Here is a 6,000-nt window from a genome sequence, read left to right as displayed (position 1 = left end):
AACACTTGGGAAGTAAGGATAATAGTGTGTATTCCGATATCGAGGTGTAGTTCGGTTATAGTGCATTCCAGGTATTCCTATTTCTAGTTCCTTTCTGTATTGTGTCATTAGTTTTTATAGTTTTTCTTTGTTCAATTCCTAACTTATTGTTTTCATTCGTGGTTAGGCATCTAAGTTCTTTGAACTTGAGGTTTCTTGTCGGTAAGTACCTTCTCGGTGGTTTAGTTCATTCCTTTTCATTTCTTTCTTTTAGAATACTCACCTTTTTCATTAATGGTTTTTAGGAGTGTTCCAAAATCCCACCCTTGTTCTCACATCCTGGTATTTGTTAAGAAAAATAGGATAGTATTATATGCTTATATGATTATGCTATAGTATGTTTTTATATGTTATGTATGTTTTGGGGCTTATAGTTGCTTAATAGTAAACCTCAACACTTTTATGTTCTTTGGGCTTATAGTTGCTTAGCCAGCAAACCTTATTGTAGTATGAGGCTTATATTTGCTTAGTTAGCAAACCCCAATAGTTACCATGTACATGGGTTAGAATTATGATATATGTTTATAGAATATGTTATATGTTTATAGCTTATGTTTATGTATATGTTTCATGCTTGTAGTAGATTTTCCTTGCTGGGCATTAGGCTCATTCCTTTGATTTATATGTTCAGGAAAATAGTATGGCGGCGGGAAGATTCTTGGCAGCTTGGGATTGTGTATTGAGGGAGAATGGATTCGGTGGACTACGCGAACGATTCGAGAACGAAGTTGTTTAAGTCTTTTAATTATGATTTCTATGTATTTCCGCACTTAATGTTGTAACCAATATATTTAAGATTTAAGTTATGTTATGTTTTATTTTCAAAACAATGGGATCCCATATCCTAACCGAATTTTATGTATTTTAACCTTGGTTTTACACTTTTTAATAAAATTATGACTATTTGGTATGTAAGTTTTCTTAAGAATAGTATCTATGTATAAGTAGTTTTAATGGTCCAAAGTCTAGAATAAGTTGGGTCATTACAGCCTCAAGCTCCTCATCTTCTTTCTTTGATGCAGTCACCTTAATGGCAAGGACACTCTCTGTGCACTCCTTGAAAAGGCGTTGTATATACTGATCTTCTTCCTTGTTTGCCATGTACTCTGTGTCTAGCCTTGCCGCATTCTGAGATTGCTTCGAAACCCAGAATTTGGTTAAGACTACCTGATTTATGCTCTATCTTGCCTCCAGAAGCGCATATTGTCAGAGGTGGGTGTCAGTGACAAAGAAGTTGAGCTCTAGCTCCTCGTTGCGGATGGACTCCATCGCCCGAAGCCTTTTGTCGAAAGAGTCAACATAAGGAGTGCGGCAAAACAGTCTTGATTAAGACGACATGGAAAAGGATGAGTCGCGAACTAAACACTATCATATTAACTCAGTGAGGAAAGAGGTACTTACCAACTGTAAAGATGTCCAAGAGTAATGTGGGGTTGGTCCTTGTCGGGAAGCCATCTGCCCAAAAGAACTGATCCATATAAGTCTTATTCCAGCTCGGGGCTTTGTAGCCTCTCCCGAGAACTATATGCTTCATCATGGTGTAGTATCCCCCTTTCTCACCCTTCTTTGCACATTGACAAAAATTGTAGATGTACAATATTTTGGCTGGGGACGGAGTAGGCCAGTTCTGACTTTTGTACAGTGCATACAGCCCTGCCAGTACCTGATATCCATTCGGGGACATTTGGAAAGGAGCTATGCCGACAAAATTAAGAAAGTCAACATAGTATTGGTACAGCGGCAGGGCTGCACCCGCTTGGAGATGAGAGGCGCTCCAGGGCCCGAGTTCGTGAATGCTCTCATGCCCCCTCTCTTCTTCCTGAGCTAGATGCACCAGTATTTTGATATCGTCCACCCCGTAGTTCTCGAGGATTCACTGCAAGGCACCTTTATGTTGAAGCTTACTCGGGATGTCTGCCGCTTCAAACCCTATGGCAGGGTAAGAGGAGTCTGAGGGTGTTGGGCCCGTATTAGCTTCTTCTTCCGAGAGACCAACTCTGAGAGGTCTCATCGCTGTTGGTTTCGAACTCTCCTATACTATGAGAGTCTGGCTACTACCAGCCACTTGTTTCTCCTTCTCGGGGTGTCGTCCCACTTCTCGAGCCATTTGAGGGATTTCGTCGTTGAAGGCATAGAACCTTTGTTGATGGAGTTGATAAAGCTCCTCGGACATCTAAAACAAATACCAAGTAGTTAGCGCATTGACCCAAAGAGGGAACCCCTAAGAAAGCTGCTCGAGGAAAGGGGAAGAAAGAACTATGGCATTGGGCTGTCCTCAGAGCCAAACCCTCAGCACCAGAGACACCGCCGGGAAAGATGAACATCATTGGAAATGATGAACGTCGGCAGAATCTGGAATTTTTCTAGATTTCGGCTGAAGACACATAATAAGTAAAAATGCCCCCAAACATGTCAGAATGATTAAATGAGCCATTTAGGCCATTTGTGACTACAGATAAGGCAAAAATAGCCTTTTAAAGGCTCGAAAAACAACCCCTAAACACGCCTCATAAATTCTCAAATACGCTTGAAAACGAAAAGTCACAGTTCAAGGATACTTACTCGAAATGTAGCGTCGGATTGTGCTGAACCGAGTGCAAACTCTGAAGAACTATTTGTCGTTCACCCAGAAATATGAAGCTTACGCCAGTCATCCAGAATGGCAAGGGGGTTGGAGAGGATGCAGTACCAGAAAATGAGTTGAGAAGTTGAGAGAGTTTAAAGAGTCGAAAGCATGAGAAATTTGAAATGGGCTAAAGTAATGTTGACAATTTGATTCTCTATCTTTTATAGGTCCGGTGCTTGGGGGCAAAGTACGTTCACCCCAACCATTGGATTATCTAGGACATGAGTACTCGATAATGATCCAAGGGCCGAAAATAAGAGAGGTGCGAATCGTGATCATTGGCATTGGAAAAGGGAAATCTCGAATATAAGCTAAAAGGACGCCTAGGGTACAGAAAAGATGTTTCGGGCCGCGAAACTGACCCTTCATTAATTGCACGGATCGATGGGCGCAACAATGGGGTTCCAACACGTGGCAGGAAATCTCGTAGTGACATCAGCAAAAGTCCAAACATTCCTATCCAAGGAATTTTTTGAAGTTTTCCCCAGTTTTATGTCTCCACTGTCCAAGGACGAGTAGAGAGTTGGGGGGAAAATGATGTCCGTGTTTTCACCCATGGACACGTGATCGTCTAAGTAGAACACGTGGCAGTCCAAGTAGGACATGTGGCAGGACGTGTACTTCTTTCGATGAGGCCACACCTCGAGGATAAGTCCTTGAGAGGTCGGTCCAATAGTCGGAGATTATCCCCTCGGATAGAGGGAGGACGTGGACATCTCCCTAAAGCTATGTCCCAAGAGCTATGAACGTCTTCCTAAGGCTATGTCCCAAGAGCTGCTTTGCAGTCCATGAGTTTTTTGCCATCAGGTATATTCCAGGCCGAAGACCTTGTCCTCGAGATCAAAAGAATAAGCCAGGTGTCAGCCAATGCGGGTTAGCTGCATCAGATGAATACCTGACAACATTTTTGGGCGATCCGCCTACAGTGTTTTCGATTGTACGAATCGACCATTTGCACTCCCACTACGCCGTCTGACATGGAAAGACATACAACATGCCCTGACAGTACTAGGGGCATGTTCCCCATATAGTAGGTACCTTTCTGCAGTGGGCCCCGTAGATCTCACTTGGGTCGTGGTCTCTATTCAATGCAGCCCAATGCATTGAATTTGTATTAATCCCCCAATAATGGGAATAATGTATATTAATGGCAAATGATTAGTATTAATTACCCCAGCCTCTATAAATAGAGCTGGGAGTCTCCTTGTAAAGGGTTAAGTTTTTTAGAGAGAAAACACTTTGTATTTAGAGCAATCTAAACACTACCTGAGAATACACCATTGGAACTTGCCACCACAAGCTTCCAGTCCTCTTAATACCAGAGAATCGTGGACTAGGGTTGTTTTATAACCTGAACCACGTAAAAATCCTTGTGTTAGTATTACTTGTTTCTTTAATCTCTCATTTTAAGATTGATAGCGAAAAAAGCAGTCAACAAATTCTGTTTTAATTAATTTAATATTTTGCAACTTGTTTAATTAATTATATTGAATTTTGTTTGATGAATTCTATGTTAATTAGCCATGGTATTTTGCAAAATAGTATATTGTTGTGGTATATTTGCATAATTTAATAATACATGCTTATAAGAGTAACATGTTAGGCCCATCCAATTATTAACATATCAAGCATCATTATTAAGTTATTTTTTGCATTTGGGCTTTAAATACAAGTATAATGATGGCCCAATTTTCGTGTTTGAAAAATGTGGGAAAACTCAAATAAAAATTTCATAAAATGTTAGGTTTTATTCGCCTAATTGAACATGTAAAGTTTAAATTCCTCTCTTACGGGTGGCTCCACTTGTGAAGGCCAATTTACTTTGCATTACTAGATTGTGCCTAATCAATTGAATAACAATTAATAAAACAAAGGTTCAAATTCTTGTCTTTTTGGGCTTTGTGTGGAAGTTAGGGAGCCTTAGTAGTGGGTCCGACATACTGAACCCAGCACTCCTCCATGCAAGCTCGAATTATTAAAGCTCATTTACCTAAGTTGGATTTAATTGTATTAGGTTATTCTTTTTAGTTAGACCTAACAATTGATTAGAAACAAATTAATTCTATTTTTTGGATTAATTTTCAATAGTAATTTTAGAATTAAAGGGAAATATATAAACTATGGTTTATTGATTATTTTAATAATTTGGCAAACCTAAGTTGATATTTTTCAAAAAGAATAAAATACTAAAAGATTTAATAATTAGTTTTAAACATTTGAATTCGATCTCCACCGTTAATTTAACAAGGTTAGAGTTCAGTGGGGCCTCATGGCACTTTGATTTCGTCTCCCTTCGAAAGGTGTTCACTGGACTTCTTAACATGGTTGAATTTCTTAGGATAGATGGTTATAGATGGACCTTCTATAGACTCATCCCTACGGTGACTATAGGAATTAAGTCTATAATAATCGAAACCATGGGTCAAACTCATAAAGTAAGAAATATTTGTGACTCTCGCCTACCGGGACACGTGAGTTTTCGTTACTTTGATCGGGTGGATAGGTAGTTAATAAAAGTCTATGACGTTTTATTAATTGAGATGTTTCTCTATTTAACTAAGTGAATATTTGTGACTCTTGCCTACCGGGACACATGGGTTCATGGCTAGTTAAAGTACCTAAGAAATAGAAGATAAGTGTTTTAGTATTTTACTTATCTCAAAAAAATTGGTATGTTAATTGCTATTTCTAAAAATTTAATGAATAAATGTTTGTAAAGCAATGCGTTGATTTCTACTTAGTTAATAATCGTAGCTCTAGGCTTCCCACCCCATACTCTCTCTAATCTCTAACAGGTTACTCTATGGTGAGAACCTCACGAAATGTTTGTCCAACATCTACATGGTGTTGATTATGGACAATATCGAGTTTGTGATAATCAAAGATATTCCTATTTTTCCTATGTGACAATCAACAAATCCTTCAAAGAGGATTGTTGATGGTGGTTCGAGCAAAGAAAAGAATGCTAATACTACTAAACAAGCTCAAGGAGAAGTTGTTTTAAGCTTGTTCTTCGAAGATCAAACGAGGAAGAAATTCAAACAAAAAGAATAAGAAGTCCACTGGCAAGGCACCAAATCCTGCAAAGCATCTTGGAGCAAGGCCTGGTTATAAGTACACAAAAAGGGGAATGTTTCCAATTGCAAGGAGACTGGGAATTGGAACAAGATTGCCTGACACTCAAGGCATATAGAACACAAGATAACAAACTTTGTCTTGGATACATGTGATTTTAGAGGATGATACTTTGGTTTTGGATCGCTGAATCAAGATCTACTAAACATGCATGTATTTTCTTTCACCTTTTTAGCATTGGGAAATCCATGAAGGATAAA

Source organism: Humulus lupulus, chromosome 6 (genome assembly GCF_963169125.1).
Source record: "Humulus lupulus chromosome 6, drHumLupu1.1, whole genome shotgun sequence".
Taxonomy (NCBI): domain Eukaryota; kingdom Viridiplantae; phylum Streptophyta; class Magnoliopsida; order Rosales; family Cannabaceae; genus Humulus; species Humulus lupulus.
The sequence above is the reverse complement of the archived record's forward strand: the minus strand, read 5'-3'. Positions refer to the sequence as shown.